This window comes from Callorhinus ursinus, unplaced genomic scaffold (assembly GCF_003265705.2).
Source record: "Callorhinus ursinus isolate GAN/ISIS: 27379988/994484 unplaced genomic scaffold, GSC_fseal_2.0 scaffold17, whole genome shotgun sequence".
Taxonomy (NCBI): domain Eukaryota; kingdom Metazoa; phylum Chordata; class Mammalia; order Carnivora; family Otariidae; genus Callorhinus; species Callorhinus ursinus.
In genome coordinates, this window is record NW_027397079.1 from 29,617,804 (window position 1) to 29,635,859 (window position 18,056).

General features: G+C 40.0%; 1 protein-coding gene and 1 pseudogene across 1 annotated transcript in view; both read left to right on the forward strand.

Annotated features, from left to right (window-relative positions):
- NRG1 (neuregulin 1) overlaps window positions 1-18,056 on the forward strand; it is a 1,085,273-nt gene that overhangs the window by 348,884 nt on the left and 718,333 nt on the right. The window lies entirely within an intron of this gene.
- Window positions 12,334-14,264, forward strand: LOC112834446 (RNA-binding protein EWS pseudogene; annotated as a pseudogene).

An 18,056-nucleotide genomic window follows, 5' to 3' on the forward strand; every position in this document is an offset into this window, starting at 1 on the left:
AAATTTCTCATTTCATCCTCAAAGGTGTTATACTTGGCTCCTTTCAGCTTGATAAAACAATCATATACTTTGTAATTTCACTTTCCAGCCATCAAACACAATAAAATGAAACAGTTTGTGCTTTTATTGTACTTACTACTCTCAGGGGTCTCTCATTGATAGCTTAGTAAACCATGGGCCACTATCAAAGCTGGGGGAGGTCATTAGTTGAGAAAACTTGGCAGTAGAAGTTATTTCTGTAACCTATTTCAAAGTCAGTTGTGCCATTTTAATAGGTGAATTGTCTAGGGAATTCAGTTTAGAATGATATGCAAAGACAAGTTTGACATCACTGGTAATGGGTAGAAGATATATAAGAGGAAACTGAGATTTTTCAACTTACATTTTCTCTTTTCTAAACATACCATTGGCCAGCTATGAGGTTACCTGACAAGTGAGGAGCAGATGCCATATGGACCCCCAGACTTCTGACATGGACAGTAGGATATATCAGACTGGGAGCTGTCTGGCTTCAAAACCCACATACCACCAGACTGAAGCTCATCATGGCAAAGCACAGGAAAAAAAAACAAAAACAAAAACAAAAAAAAACAGCTGAAAGGCAGAGAAGTCTAATCAGCAGGGTAGACAGTGGTACACATTGGGAAAATGGGCAACAGATGGCAGTAAGGATTCTAGAACATGGAACTCTGGAAAGATACAAGAAGATGTCCTGATAGGCAGAGATGAAGTAGACATATTTGGAGATACAGGGAAATCGACATTACCAGAGAGGTTTATTATAAAGAAAGGACTCTAGAATAGGACTAAGATCCCATGGATAGACTCTAGTCTTAGCTGAATGATTTTCAAGAGCAATGCTGGACCTCACTGCTTTTCATGATTAGATTTATAATATTAGACATAGTGCTAAGGACTTTAGAAATTATTTTATTCTTTTAAAACTATGAAGTGTATACTGATGGTCTTTTCATTCAACAGATGAAGAAACCAAGCCACATGGAAGTTGTTACTTGCCTAGAGTCACACAAGTTAATAAGTAAGAGAGTCAATATTCCTACCCCAGCAATCTGACTTCAGAGCTCATAGGGATTAACATGATACTCTGGCAGCTAGGTTATGAAAGCTTTGACTTCAACACATTTGAATAAAGGCTCCATAGCTGGGACAAAAAATGCACAAGACAAAAGCTCCATCATTAGGGTCAAAGTGCAGGATCAAACTGGGATGAGTGGTGGAGTGACTTGGGCTGAGCTTTTGGCCAAGAGCTTGTTACCATCTTTCCTGGCCTCAGACAGAACTGCTTCTAAAGGATGGTGAACAGCTAGATACTCAGGAGAGGCAAGTGACTATTAGTAGGAAGAAAAGGAGAAGAAGTAGAAAAATTTAAATGTCAAGAAAAATCAGGCCTAGCACATAGTAGGCACTTAATAAATGTATGTAAACAAGTAAATGAAACAGTGCTCCACATTTTCAGGGTGCTATCATTCTCAAAACTTTTTTGGTAAACGATAATGTTTATTGCAAGAAAAATCAATCTCTATGGGTTTTAAGGAAGATGTTATGGTCTATATTCTGTCTATTCAGGAGTGGGAGGGAGATTTACTTATTATTCTATGCTCTTTTCTACTTTTATGCCTTTTATCATGTTCATATTTCACCTTTAAAACATCATAATAGGAGAGAAAGAGTCTTTCCTTTTTGTAACTTGGCCTGAATTCTGTGCTTTCGGCAACTTTCCTACATCTTACCATATAGGAATTTAGAGACCTAACCCACAAAGACTCAGTGAGCCTAGTCATCTTTCCTAGACCTGCTTTAGTAATCCAGCAAATGCATTAAGATGAGAGACATATTTACATTGTTCTTAAAACTATGTCAAAAAATACACAAGAATTTCTACTTCAAGGCACCTATATGAAGACCTTTAATAGCCCCAAGTTAAGAAGAGATACCCCAGCATCCTAGGCTGGTCTAAGCTTTGTCCCATTATTTGAAATTGTGCTTACATGTGTTTAAGATATTTTTCCTATTATCCATTATTATAAGTTCCCCACTGCAATTCATTGCCCAGTGCTTCTTAAGGGAGTTGCTTAATACATTTCAATCTTAGAAACCAATTCTGAACTGCATTTTCCTATTGAATGTATCTGGCACATTCTGAATCTTGTGAGAATAACCTATGTATATTACACTGAAGTAACATAGATGGGCTATCATTAGTAGAAGGAGGTTGAGTAAATGTTGATATTGAAGAAGATTCAAGAAATATTTGAACACAGTCACAGTCCATACCCAATTCTCAATGGTTGTTTTTATAGACCATGAAATCATAGCTAAAGTCAACTCTGGTTCTGCCCTAATGGAGAGGAACAGTGGCACAAATAATCCTAAACCATAGATAATTCAAATGCATTTCTACTTGGCTTTTGAATGCTTTTTATGATAATTTTCACAGCACATTGCCCTTCTAATTATGTTTTGTTTTGGGTAATATTGAAATTAACTTGTATTTAGTGATTATGTGCTATCTGATTGGATTAGAGAGGAGCCCCAGGAGTGTGTTAGAAAACCGGCTGTGTATGATCCTCAGTTCTTTACACAATGGCAGTCCCAACAGTTAAAAGACTTATAGAAATGGAAATGCTCCGACTAGCAGGCAGATAGTTCCAGGATCTCAGTTGCATGAAATTATTTCTTCTTCTTCTTCTTCTTCTTCTTCTTCTTCTTCCTTCTTCCTTCTTCCTTCTTCCTTCTTCCTTCTTCCTTCTTCTTTCTTCTTCTTTCTCCTTCTTCTTTCTTTTTTCTTCTTCTTTCTTCTTCTTTCTTCTTCTTTCTTCTTCCTTCTTCTTCCTTCTTCTTCCTTCTTCTTTCTTCTTCTTCTTCTTCTTCTTCTTCTTCTTCTTCTTCTTCTTCTTCTTCTTCTTCTTCTTTTCTTTCCTCCTTGGAGGCATGGAAAGTAACTCAAAAGAAAAGGAGAAATCTGGGTACATTAGCACTAGGCTTTGGATAGTGAGGAGTACTTAGACCTGAGTAGCCTCAGACAATGGTAACAAAAGCAATCTGAGCAGTCAGGTGTGAAAGTAAGACAGTGGGTCAAAATGAAGTAGTGAGAAGAGAGGCCTTGATAAGTAGTTTCTGTAGATCCAAGCAAGGCACTTGCTTAAAGGCTTAGCATGCAATCAGGCATCCACAATTCCATGAAAACCAGAAGACAGGGTGAAGAAGGAACAGGAACCAGCCAGATGTTCTGTGTAGTGGTGCAAAGGGGTAGTTACAAGGGGGTACTACTCACCGAGACAAGATTCCACCCAGGCCAAGAAGTGCATGCAGAGCTGCCACTCACCACCCTTAGCAAGACCAGAGCCAAAGAGAAAACACCTAAAAAGTAAGTGGCCCCCTGCTTATTTGATCGAAGACAGTGCCCAAAGCACCTGAGTGCCGTCTTTGAAACACTAGTCATAGTTGTCAAAACAAAGCCTCAAACCCTCCCAGAAAAGATCACTGTGATGAACATGTTGGAGAAGAACGAAGTTGTTTGTTATAGCAGGCCTTGGGGCCACCACCTGGAGGCATCAATTTTAATTTAAATTCTTTCCAGTGCTGTGAACAAGACTGGATCTAATCCCTGGGTTCTTCAAAATCTCTTTTAAAACACTGGCCAAAGGAGGCCATCCCCTCCCTTTTGTTGGTTTCCTCTAGTACTCCTAAGGATTTTCAATTTTTTTCCACCAATATTAAAATAGAAATAAAAGGGAATAAAATAAGAGGAAAAACTAGGTATGTATGGCAAATATAAGATAACTCTGGTTTAGGTTTCCATGATGACAATGATGGATTATCACTGGCTGTTGGGAGTGCTGGGTTGAGAAGGGCTCAGCAGCTAAGAATGCCATAATTGATTTGGCAGATGTCTGCTCAAGTGAAGAAAGGGGAGTGTTGACAAATTGGCATCATCTTAGCCCCTCTTCAGTTTTTTCCTGAAGAACCAATATAAATTAAATATCACTTTATTTTTGTTTGCTTTATTATGTAATTATTATTAGAACGTAAGCTCCACAAGAGCAGAAACTCTGACCAACTTGTTCCTTGGCATCTGGAACAGGACATGAAATGTGGTAGGTGGTCAGTAAAGGATTTGCCTGACTCCCCCACCCCGCCCCATTTAATATAGATCCTGTCTCTGAAATTGCAGATACCATTGTGCTGTACCAGCAGAAGTGATTTCCTGGGTTTGCTAAACCCAGAAGGAATCAGCATTTTAGTTTTTCTGTCTATGTAGCAACATCAAACTGGGCACTGGGTTTTCATTTGAGGGATGCACCTCTTCTTCGGCCAGCTGACATAAATGTGGTGATTGACACGATGAGAGAGGCTTTTCTGCCAACAGGGGGAAAGGCCTCACCCACGATAGGCCCATCCGTGCCGTAACTAACATCCTTGCCGTCGCTACATTAGAGTGGTGACGTGGGCTCAGAGCGCCTCCATTCCTCCTTCACTCACCCTATGTTTGAGCCTTCTCTCCCCACTCTTCCTTTTTCAACCATGTTAGAGTCCTCCCTGGCATATCACCAGTGAGGCTGTTGCAGCCCCTTTATAATTCCCGTGTAGGAAGGATTTCCCACGTTGTCTGTTTACCCCATGTGGCATTCCTTCCATCTGTTTACTTTTGGTTTGTTTTCTGTGTAGTTTAACTTTCTACAACACATGAAAGTACTGTTGAGTTTCTTCTTAAGCCTGTGATATTTCTTATGTGTAGGATAACCTCAGGAAACATTAAAATCTAAGAATTTAATACCAGTATTATATTGGGCTCATTTTTAAAGCAGTAAAGGCCTTTCTATTCATGTTGTTTCACTTTCCAGAGGAATTCAGAGCTTTTTATTGAAGTAAGGCGTTTCATAACCATGTTAAGCTACTTTGAGGGAGAAGTTCACTGAGCATCAGCCAGTCCCGGAATGTTTGATGCCAATCATCTCAAAAGGGCTCCATCTGATGTACCTTCCACCTGAGCACATTTCACCAACAATTGCCTTCCCTCTCCTCTGCTATGATTGGTTCTAGACAGGAAGGATGGAAGCTTATTTTACAAGACACACAAATACCTAACCACTACATGTGCATATCCTCATATACCCGTGAATCCATTTTGATTTCTCTCTCTCTCTCTTTTGCTCACCCCTTTACAAAGAGGAAAACCCAGTTTCCCTTTCTCTATCCTAAGATCCTCATTTCAGAAAAAGTCAATAAGGCAGCCAAAAAACACCTTCTCAAGAATTGGGATGTCTCTCTTATTTCTGACAGTTTTTAAGGTGTGTGTGTGTGTGTGTGTGTGCACGCACGTGTGTGTCTCTGAGGCAGGGTAGTGGTAATAGTGTGTTTAACAAGGATCAGTCAGGCACAACACTCCTAGCGTTATTCATATTTTATTGTAAAACTGAGGTGTGGGTAGGCAAACTGATATTGTCTATATTGAGTCTTTGATGCACTGATTTTTTTACCCTAATTAAGCATACATAAAGTAACAAGTACAAACACATGACAAATACATAATGAAGCATACATAAAATAATTGACAAAGAGATATACAGCAGTTTCATTTGGGGGCCAATACTAGTATACTATGAGTGGCTGTCAAGCTTATCTTTAAACTTTCATTATATTGCTGGCCTGGCTGTAAAAAAGAAATGATGGTCTGACCTATTTGCTAGTGAAAGAACTCATTCATCCTCCATAATGGTTCTGAAAACATGAACTTCTCAGTAAATTCAGATACAGCTAATGACCATTTTCAGGATATGATGGAGAAGGGCTCTTTATAGCTCTTTGGTTTTCCAAATGCCAGTTACTTAAATGTTTCCAGGTCTTCCTTCTCCTCAACTCCATTTCCTCATACCCTGTAGACATGGCTACCCTTTTATTATCTCCTAATAATGTCGATCTATTTAGAAATCAAAACAGAGAATCATAGAGAAAGGGAGAGAAAAATAAAACAAGATGAAACCAGAGAGGGAGACAAACCATAAGAGACTCCTAATCATAGGAAACCGACTGAGGGTTGCTGGAGAGGAAGATGGGGTGGCTGAGTGATGAACATTAAGGAGGGCACATGATGTAATGAGCACTGGGTGTTATATAAGACTGATGAATCACGGAACTTTACCTCTGAAACTAATAATATGCTCTATATTAATTAATTGAATTTAAAAATAAATTAAAAAATCAAATAAACAATAACAACAAAAGTAATGTCGGTTTCCTGGCTGTCATGTCAAAGTTAAGGGTATGTGGGAGAATGAGTTCGGGCGGGTGGCCTGAACAAGATAATGATGCTTAAGGAAAGTTCTCAGTTTCTACAATTGATGGCAGGATCAGGCCTGAGCATGTCATGTGAGCTTCTAGCAGCAGTTCAACTCTCAATTTCTTTGCTTTGTTTCGGACCACTCACCTGACTTGTTACTTGTTACTTCCCGTTACTTGATGGCTCTTGACCTGCCACTCTGTGTGAATGGAGGGCCCAGTAATTCCACCCATTTTTCTTCTCAAATGCAGGGAACATAAATGTGGACCACTTGAAGCCTTAGGGTTCATTCCAGGCTGTAGCATCCTCTTGAGCCTTAATCTAATGTTAATATCAAAATGACCTGAAGACAATTTAGGAAATCTTTAGGCTAATCATTTATATATGTTTTCCTTATCTCTAAACTCCCTTGGCATTGTCCAAAGTGTAAGCTCTTTTTGGCTAGCAAACTTCAGTTTTCATCTCCTTTAGGTCTTCCACCCCACTCTCACTCTCCACTGCTGACTTCACTCTGTGCCTGTTGGGTTGTTAACAAATCTTCCATATTCTCAACATTTTCTCCCTGCATTTGAAACCTAGGTCTTCTTTAAAGACGCTGGTTCCCTGCAGCCCAATTTCCTTTCCCCTAGCACACATACACGTTCATGACTGGAGGATGGGGGTCATTAGCCTGGCAGCTTCCTCCTTTCCCATTAGAATTTTCAGATATTTGCCAAAGTATGCTCATGTTCTCCCCCAGATTGTTCTCTTTGGTGGATCTTGCCATTCGGCTACATGTAATTTATCCCTCGTCATAACTCACCTTTGTGGCCCAGAAAATGTCCTTAATGGGACACCATAAGTGAATGAGGGAATAGGTCCATGGTCTTACCTGGAGATGCTTTTGTGTGGTTTCCTCATTTGCTTGGGATGACCCATTAAACAACCTAACTCTATAGTTCCTTGATCTCAGCTCTTTCAGGGACCTTTGTCTCCAGATGGCCATAGGAATCTATTTTCTCAGCCACGTCTCTTATGCTCTCTCAACAAGAACCTCTCATATCCCATCTTTCCTCTCAAGTCTACCTGCTTTTTGACCCCTTTTGTACTTCCAGTCTCGAGTCTTTTATTTTCTCCCTGTTTCCAAGCCCCTTTTGACGTCATCTTCAAGACCTCGTGGTCACTCGAACTTGTCCTTCACCAGCTCCCTTGACCTTTCAACTCATTCTCTTTACAAACCACCCCCAAGTCCTGGGTCAATTCTCTTATTGACCTTTGCTACTCCTAGAGCCAGTCAGAACTGGTGTAATGAAGGACAGCACCGGAATAAATTATTTATCTTGATGGCATGCACTTTACATCGCATCCTGGTGCTGTTTGATAGGACCTGGAAGTCCATGCAGACCATATAGCTTACACAATACCTCAGAGCCCAAACTACCAGCACTGAGAATGACTGAGTCCCCTAACTGGGAAACGGTGATAAATTAAGTTGTTTAAAAAATTTCTGTTTACACGTGCACATACATAATAGATAATTTTATAGGGATGAGCAAATATGATTATATCTTATGTACAAATTGGTGGGGAGAGATTTAGCAGAATTTCTAGGGTTTTTTTTTTTTTCCTTTTTGGTTTAGTTTTCACTTTTCTTCTTCTCATTCCCTACATCAATATCAGCCTCACCTCATAAACATACACCCAGAAAAATTATGTCAAGAGCCTAGAATATGCCTGGAGTTTTTTTCCCAAAACTCATATACTTAAAGAGGCATACAAATTCATACATATGTATACATACATATGTAATAAACACTCATTTGTATATACATACATATGTGATTTATATATACACGCATATGCATCATACATACATATATACATACACACTATAGATATATAGGCTTTTTTGTCATTGTTTTAAAAGGTGAGATCATAATATACACATTTTTAGATCAGAAACTAGCTCTTGTACCTCCCAAGTCCAGTGCTGTTTCAATCATACTATCCTGAGTCCCATAAATTAGTATAAGAGGCTAGTCTGACAATACTTACAACTTAATGGGAGAATATGCTACAACATAAATTTTCAGGCCTGAGATAGGGAGAAAATAGAGAAGAGTAAGAATTCAGCAAAGTTCCTGTTAATGGTTTGGTGGCTGTGTGGATAGACCAAATTATTTTTATTGAGCCAAATTTATCAACCAGTGGAGACTCATTAAGACTCCCAGAATTTGAAGGGGCATCAATAAAAGAGAGAAATTTGTGCTGAAGAACTATGTAAGATATCTTATGAGAGGAATTCTCTCCTCATTTTAATGGAGCTCGTTTCAGAGAAAGCCATCGGGGTAGACTGTGGTTGAAGATCCTCCCCAGGCTCTAAAGCACATCTGGAAAGGCTCAGCTTTCAAATTGGAGCTCCTTGTGCAGTGCTGGAAATATTTGTCTTGAGTGTTAGAAAGCTGTTTCCCAAGATGATAAAACTCGTGGCAAAATATGAGAGCCTTCATGTTTTTAGAAAAAGACTCCATACTTTTACATTTCTTAATGGGGCATATATGGATCTATTTGTCAAGAGTTTTCCTTTGCCAGATTTTTGTGCACTTGGTGAATGTCCGCTGTCCCTTAAGTACACCGAGTACTAGTCCATTCAGTCACCAGATAATTTAGGGGCATGCCAACTTTATGCTGGGTACTGGGCCTCCCATATCTAAGAGGGAAATATACTACCGAATATCCTGTGTGCTGGTCCCTCCAGATAATTCAGTGTGGACTTTTTGACCTTCACTGACAAAATAGCAAGGAATGAACAAATGTTCCTTCAAGCCAGCTAATTCTTTGGTTATTATGAAGCTGATTGGATCTTTTGTATGCATTCCAAAGACTCCGAAGAGAGTCCTTGAAGGTGTAATTCCACCAGAAGAGGTTTGCTTCAGACCCCTCAAGACACCCCACAGCAGGAGCTCTTCAGCTCTATCATTATGCGATGTGCTTTCACATTATAGAGCACCTGACAGTTGAATAGAAAATTGCTTTTGGTGCTGGGTTTTCTGTGACAGTTCAGAAACAGTACTAGGTTTCAGGCCTTTATTGTGTATATCATTTTTCCTTTAAGTGTTCTGCATCCTTATGCATATAATTATAATGGGATTTTTTTTTCTCATACCTACCATGTATCAGATTGTCTCCACAGGCATTTTTCTGCTACAATCACCTTGCCAACCATGTTATTTTCCTCACTTCAGAAAGGAGGTTCAGAGTTGAGATAGTCCTCACAATGTCACAGAACTGTAAGAGGCAGAACAAGAATGAAACTCACATCTCTGTGTCTCCAAATTCGGAGTTGAGACCCCTGGCTGTACAGCCCCGCACAGCTCTGGATCAAAAGAGAATCAGGAGGTGGGGACTAAGTTGGGGCAGGAGTGTATTCTGCTGGGTCAGTTTTTAAAGGAGAGCCTCATTTTCTAAAGCTTAATATTAAATGTTTACAGGATGTATTTAATGTTAGTGCAAATATATCTCCCAGAGCTGGAATTTTCAAGGACTGCCATTCCCACACAAGTACTGTGAGGAACAGTGGGAAGGGAGTACAGGTTGACTTTTCAGGGAATGAGGCAGTTTGGAAAAAAAAAAAAAAGTGAAACTATAATCCCCAGTCCTGACAGAAAATATCTCTAGGGTAATTATGGCTGATCCAATGCTTGTTTCTCTGGGTAATCAGATAACCTAGCTTTCAGTGAGTGTAAATTTCTCTGCATCTCTTTAGTTAACTATTTCTAAGTATAGGTGGACTGTCCAGATAAAGTGGCCTAAATTCACGCTAGATGAGAAAAAGTTTCTCATGAGACTGTGTGCCACAATATAAATATACTCATTCACATTTAAATTTAACCATTCTATAGCTCTTATATTTGTTTAATACTCATTTTGCACAAAGTCTCCTTTGTAATAAATTTCTGGATGATTGGTGTTATCATGTCAGTATTTATTCAAGAAAGGAGAGCAACCTCAAAAAGACTAAGTGACTTCTTGAAGAGCTTACCTATTGACTCTGTGACAGAGCTGGGGATTAAATGACTCTGAGGTGACACACTGTATGTGCTGTCTCTCATAATTTCTCATGTGTTACGTGTCTACACTCATTAGCTGAACATGTCAGCATTAACTGAGGAATGTATCCTGCTCGATGTCTGCCCATTCTCTGGATAATTACCACTGTTTGATAAAAGATGAGGAGCTCTGAGTTCACCTCCCTGGTAATGAAATCAACTGTTCAGTTAATGTTAACATTACACAGTTAATGCCTGAATAATTCCTCAGCCCCCCACTCTCTACCCTTAATCTAGCCTGGGTCTCCCTTCATCTTTGTAGGTTTCTGAACTATTTTGTATTAACCAGGTGTCTGGATGAACTAATTTCATTTAGTAACCATGTGCTCTGACAAGAGTCCAGTGACTTAGAGGTCTAAGAACAGGGCACTCAATAGCATTATCCTCTCTTGACATGCCAAATGTGGATGTTAGTAGGAGATGAAATTAGTTTATTATATACTTTAGAAAGAAATATCAAAGTATTGAAAAATTCTCCAATGTATCCAGCAGCAAACTTTTGTTTTTCAACTTTAATTTTACTATAAAGGTAAAAAAAAGTATTAATCATTACTCCATCTCAACTGTTTTTACTTTGTGGGAAATGGGAGATCAGTGGGCAAGGATCTGGCATGGGGGTGTGTGTGTTTGCCTGTGGGTGTGAGTGTTACTTATGGCTGTTAATTATCTAAGAAAGGCAAACGCTCAAGTGAAGGGAAACAGACAACGGTTCACAGTGATTATGAAGCTGTGTTTGTATTGCTGCCAACTCTTGAGGAAAATTTCATATCTGTTGCTACAGAAAAAATACTGGAAAACATCAGTGAAAACCTACAAATGGAATCCTGAGAACTGTAAAGATTTATGTCCCTTGGTAATTCAAAATAGGGACAAATATTATTATTTATGAAGACTAAATGTTTGTGTTTCTATGCTACAATATTTAGTAGTAATAATTATTCCCATATAGAGTTTTATTAATCTTGACCATGCTAATTCAGAGTATGAGCTGTTATTTATTTTTGTCTGTTTATGAAGCCAGTTTGTTAGGCAAATGATCAATGTAATTTGCTTACTGTCATTCAGAAAACCAGCAGTCTTCAAACATTTTAGAAGCATCTGTATACAAGTGGTATTTTAATTTTATATAAAATATTCCTTACTTGGATGTTACTATGTTAACTTCACATCCAGCATGTTTATACTGAAATCTTCAATTTCTAGGATAAACCAGTGTCTCCTGCTGACTCTTTTGTTTTTGTTGATATAAATATTCCCCCCCATCTTGGGACCTCAAAATCTTCCTTAATGAATTACTCCTCTTCCTTAAAGACTCCTCTCATGTTATTATGCATATTTATTCTGTCAGAACATCCAGAAATACTGTCTTTCTAGTATGTTTTACAACTATCTTTTTAGCTTCATTTCTAGCGCCTTCATCTCAGACCTCTACTAATCTACTGGATTTATTTTTCATCTCCCCGCCTACCATTTTTCTTCCTCCAATCCATCCTATGCATCAGAGTTCCTCTACCTTTTGGCATCTGCAAACCACTTAATAGACATATGGGGTACAAACAAATGAATTATAGGTAAAATTTCAAAATATTCTCATAATTTTTAAAATACTAGTAAATCACTTACTGGGTGTTATACGCAAACAATGAATCATGGAACCCTACATCAAAAACTAATGATGTAATGTATGGTGATTAACATAACATAATAAAAAACCAAAAGTGGTAATAGCAATGATGAAGAATTGGTTCATTATAATAATTATAGCAATGATAATAAAAAAATTATATCATGAGAGGGAGGAGGATATTTTTACTCTTACATGAGGATATAGATAACTAGGTCTCATAGAGTTTGAAGAGTAGATTCCATACAGAGTCTATTTCTTCATTTATTCTTTATTTCTCTACCAAATCAGAAAGACCTAACTTAAAAGCCATTGTGGGAATGAGAGGGAAGGAGAGAAAGTGGTACCCACGGATTGCAGTCCCTACAGCCAAGCAGGGCTACAGTGCTTACACTGCCCAGCCCACTCAAGGATATGCACAGACCACCCAGGCATATGGGCAGCAAAGTTATGGAACCTACAGACTATCCCCAGGCTCAGACCACTGTGACCTATGGGCAGACTGCCAATGCAACTTCTTATAGAAGCCTCCCCCTGGTTATACTACTCCAGCTACCCTCCAGGCATACAGTCAGTCTGTCTAGGGGTACAGCACTCATGCTTAAGATACCGCCACTGCTATGGTCACTACCGCCAGGCCTCTGTACAGCTCAGTCTGCATATGGCATTCAGCCTGCTTACCCTACCTATGGGCAGCACCTGGCAGCTACTACACCTGCAAGACCACAGGATGGTAATAAACCTGCTGAGACTAGTCAATCTCAATCTAACACAGGGGGTTACAACTAGCCCAGCCTAGGATCTGGACAGAGTAACTCCAGTTATCCCCAGGTACCTGGGAGCCACCGCACGCGGCCAGTCACGGCACCCCCATCTTATCCTCCTACCAGCTGTTCTTCTACACAGCCGACTAGTTATGATCAGAAGAGTTACTCTCAGCAGAACACCCATGGGCAGGTAAGCGGCTACGGACAGCAGAGTAGCTATGGTCAACAGAACAGCTGTGGGCAGTAGCCACCCACTAATTACCCATCCCTGGCAAACTGGATCTTACAGAGCAGCAGCTATGCACAGCAGCATTTATTCTGACAGGACCACCCCAGTGGCATGGGTGTTTATGGGCAGGAGTCTGCAGGATTTTCTGGACCAGAAGAGAACTGGAGCATGAGTGGCCCTGACAACTAGGGCAGGGGAAGTAGAGGGTTGATTGCGGGGGCATGAGCAGAGTTGGGTGGGAAGGAGGATGGGGTGGAATGGGTGCTGGAGAGTGAGGTGGCTTCACTAAGCCTGATGGACTCATGGATGAAGGACCGGATCTTGATGTAGGCCCATCTGTAGATGCAGATAAAAACTCTGACAACAGTGCAATTTATGTGCAAGGCTTAAATGGCAGTGTGACTCTAGATGATCTGGCAGACTTTAAGCAGTATGGAGTTGTTAAGGTGAACAAGAGCATCAGACAACCCATGATCTATATCTACTTGGACGAGGAAACAGGAAAGACCAGAGGCTATGCTACAGCATTCTCCAAAGACCCACAAACAGCTAGGGCTATCTTGGACTGGTTTGATGGGAATGATTTTCAAGGGAGCAAACTTCAGGTTTCTCTTGCTTGGAAGAAGCCTCCGATGAACAGGATTGGGGAGGTATGACTCCCTGTGAGGGTAAAGGGATGTCACTACCACTTCATGGAGGTCCAGGGGGCCCAGGAAGTGGCATGGGAGGCCGTGGAGGTGACAGAGATGGCTTCACCCCGAGAAAGCCCCAGGATTCCTGAAGGAACCCATCTGTAGAAAGATACAGCCCCAATCCAGCGTGTGGAAACCAGGACTTCACCTGGAGAATAGAGAGCAACCAGTGGAAGCCTCTAAAGCCTGAAGGCTTCCCTCCACCACCCTTTCTACCCCTGGGCAGTGATGTTGGCAGAGGCGGCCCTGGTGGCCTGCAGGGAAGAAGAGGTGTCCTCATGGACCACGGTGGTCCCAGTGGAATGTTCAGAAGTGGTAATGGTGGAGACAGAGGTGGATTCCATGGTGGCCAGGACATGGACCCAGGTAGCTTTGGTGGAGGAAGACAAGGTGGCCCTGATGGGCCCCCTGAACCTTCAGTGGAACAGATGGAAGGAAGAAGAGGTGGGCGTGGAGGACCTGGAAAAATGGATAAAGGCGGGTGTTGTCAGGGACACAGAGATGAACCCTACCAGACACAGAGGCCCTGTGGAGCTGTGTTGACTACTAGAGTTATTTTTTAAGCCAGAAAATGTTTTAAATTTATAATTCCATATTTATAATGTAGGCCACAACATTATGATTATTCCTTGCCTGTACTTTAGTACATCCATTTGTGATGAAACATTAAAACAAGTTCAACAGTATTAAAAAAGTCATGGTGAAGAGCAGCAAATATTGGGTGGTCTTTGAACTAGTTCTGTTTTTTTTGATCATGAGAGGATTCAGGAATTTTGGAGAGTTTTCACTGTAGACATCCAGTGCCCTATCAGGAACTAATTAGGTTGAGGACACACCCTTCTCAAAAGTGGCTGGAATGTTGAATTCATCAACACAGAAGATAATTGACTAGTGGATTTCTAATGAATTTTTGGTTGGATTTGTTTGTGATAATTATTTCTTCATATTCATTTTTGGCATTCAGATGTGTTTAATATGTCCAATAAAAACACTGATTTCTTTCTTGAATGAGTTTGGAATATCTTTTTTTTTCTTCAAATTTTTTTATTGTTATGCTAATCACCATACATTATATCATTAGTTTTTGAGGTAGTGTTCCATGATTCATTGTTTGTGCATAACACCCAGTGCTCCATGCAGAACGTGCCCTCTTTAATACCCATCACCAGGCTAACCCATCCCCCCACCCCACTCCCCTCTAGAACCCTCAGTTTGTTTTTCATAGTCCATCGTCTCTCATGGTTCGTCTCCCCCTCCGATTGACTCCCTTTCATTATTCCCCTCCTGCTATCTTCTTCTTCTTCTTTTTTTTTCTTAACATATATTGCATTATTTGTTTCAGAGGTACAGATCTGTGATTCAACAGTCTTGCACAATTCACAGCGCTCACCATAGCACATACCCTCCCCAATGTTATCACCCAGTCACCCCATCCCCCCCCCACCACTCCAGCAACCCTCAGTTTGTTTCCTGAGATTAAGAATTCCTCATATCAGTGAGGTCGTATGATACATGTCTTTCTCTGATTGACTTATTTCACTCAGCATAATACCCTCCAGTTCCATCCACGTTGTTGCAAATGGCAAGATCTCATTCCTTTTGATGGCTGCATAATATTCCATTGTGTATATATACCACATCTTCTTTATCCATTCATCTGTTGATGGACATTTTGGCGCTTTCCACAGTTTGGCTATTGTGGACATTGCTGCTATAAACATTGGGGTGCACATACCCCTTTGATCCCTACATTTCTTTCTTTGTGGTAAATACCCAGTAGTGCAATTGCTGGATCGTATGGTAGCTCTATTCTCAACTTTTTGAGGAACCTCCATACTGTTTTCCAGAGTGATTACCCCAGCTTGCATTCCCACCAGCAGTGTAGGAGGGTTCCCCTTTCTCCGCATCCCCACAAACATCTGTCATTTCTGACTTGTTAATTTTAGCCATTCTGACTGGTGTGAGGTGGTATCTCATTGAGGTTTTGATTTGATTTGATTTGATTTCCCTGATGCCAAGTGACGTTGAGCACTTTTTCATGTGTCTGTTGCCCAGTTGGGTGACTTCTTTGGAAAAATGTGTGTTCATGTCTTCCGCCCATTTCTTGATTGGATTATTTGTTCTTTGGGTGTTGAGTTTGAGAAGTTCTTTATACATTTTGGATACTAGCCCTTTATCTGATATGTCATTTGCAAATATCTTCTCCCATTTTGTCGGTTGTCTTTTGGTTTTGTTGACTGTATCTTTTGCTGTGTAAAAGCTTTTTATCTTGATGAAATCCCAATAGTTCATTTTTGCCCTGGCTTCCCTTGCCTTTGGTGATGTTTCTAGGAAGAAGTTGCTGCAGCTGAGGTCGAAGAGGTTGCTGCCTGTGTTCTTCTTTAGGATTTTGATGGACTCCTGTCTCACATTTAGGTCTTTCAACCATCTGGAGTCTATTTTTGTGTGTGGTGTGAGGAAATGGTCCAGTTTCATTCTTCTGCATGTGGCTGTCCAATTTTCCCAACACCATTTATTGAAGAGACTGTCTTTTTTCCATTGGACATTCTCTCCTGCTTTGTGAAAGATGAGTTGACCATAGAGTTGAGGGTCCATTTCTGGGCTTTCTATTCTGTTCCATTGATCGATGTGTCTGTTTTTGTGCCAGTATCAACCTGTCTTGATGATGACAGTTTTGTAATAGAGCTGGAAGTCTGGAATTGTGATGCCGCCAGCTTTGCTTTTCTTTTTCAACATTCTTCTGACTATTTGGGGTCTTTTCTGGTTCCATACAAATTTTAGGGTTATTTGTTCCATTTCTTTGAAAAAGGTGGATGGTATTTTGATGGGGATTGCATTGAATGTGTAGATTGCTCTAGGTAGCATTGACAACTTCACAATGTTTGTTCTTCCAATCCATGAGCATGGAATGTTTTTCCATTTCTTTGTGTCTTCCTCAAATTCTTTCATGAATATTTTATAGTTTTCTGAGTACAGATCCTTTGCCTTTTTAGTTAGATTTATTCCTAGGTATCTTATGGTTTTGGGTGCAATTGTAAATGGGTTCGACTCCTTAATTTCTCTTTCTTCTGTCTTGGTGTATAGGAATGCCACTGATTTCTGTTTATTGATTTTCTATCCTGCCACTTAACTGAATTCCTGTATGAGTTCTAGCAGTATTGGGGTGGAGTCTTTTGGGTTTTCCACATAAAGTATCATATCATCTGTAAAGAGTGAGAGTTTGACTTCCTCTTTGCTGATTTGGATGCCTTTGATTTCTTTTGTTGTCTGATTGCTGTGGCTAAGACTTCTAATACTATGTTGAATAGCAGTGGTGATAGTGGACATCCCTGCCGCATTCCTGACCTTAGGGGGAAAGCTCTCAGCTTTTCCCCATTGAGAATGATATTTGCTGTAGGTTTTTCATAGATGGCTTTTATGATATTGAGGTATGTACTCTCTATCCCTATACTCTGAGGAGTTTTGATCAAGAAAGGATGCTGTACTTTGTCAAATGATTTTTCTGCATCTATTGAGAGGATCATATGATTATTGTTCTTTCTTTTGTTAATGTATTGTATCATTGATTGATTTGTGGATGTTGAACCAACCTTTCAGCCCAGGGATAAATCCCACTTGGTCATGGTGAATAATCCTTTTAATGTACTCTTGGATCCTGTTGGCTAGTATTTTGGTGAGAATTTTTGCATCCATGTTCATCAAGGATATTGGTCTGTAATTCTCCTTTTTGATAGAGTCTTTGTCTGCTTTTGGGATCAAGGTAATGGTGGCCTCATAAAATGAGTTTGGAAGTTTTCCTTCCATTTCTATTTTTTGGAACAGTTTCAGGCGAATAGGTATTAATTCTTCTTTAAATGTTTGGTAGAATTCCCCTGGGAAGCCAACTGGCCCTGGGCTTTTGTTTGTTGGGAGATTTTTGATGACTGTTTCAATTTCCTTAGTGGTTATAGTTCTGTTCAGGTTTTCTATTTCTTCCTGGTTCAGTTTTGGTAGTTGATACATCTCTAGGAATGCATCCATTTCTTCCAGGTTATCTAATTTGCTGGCATAGAGTTGCTCATAATATGTTCTTATAATTGTTTCTATTCCTTTGATGTTGGATGTGATCTCTCCTCTTCCATTCATGATTTTGTTGATTTGGGTCATTTCTCTTTTCTTTTTGATAAGTCTGGCCAGGGGTTTAACAATCTTGTTAATTCTTTCAAAGAACCAGCTCCTAGTTTCGCTGATCTGTTCTACTGTTCTTTTGGTTTCTATTTCATTGATTTCTGCTCTGATCTTTATTATTTCTCTTCTCCTGCTGGGTTTAGGCTTTATTTGCTGTTTTTTCTCTAGCTCCTTAGGTGTAGGTTGTG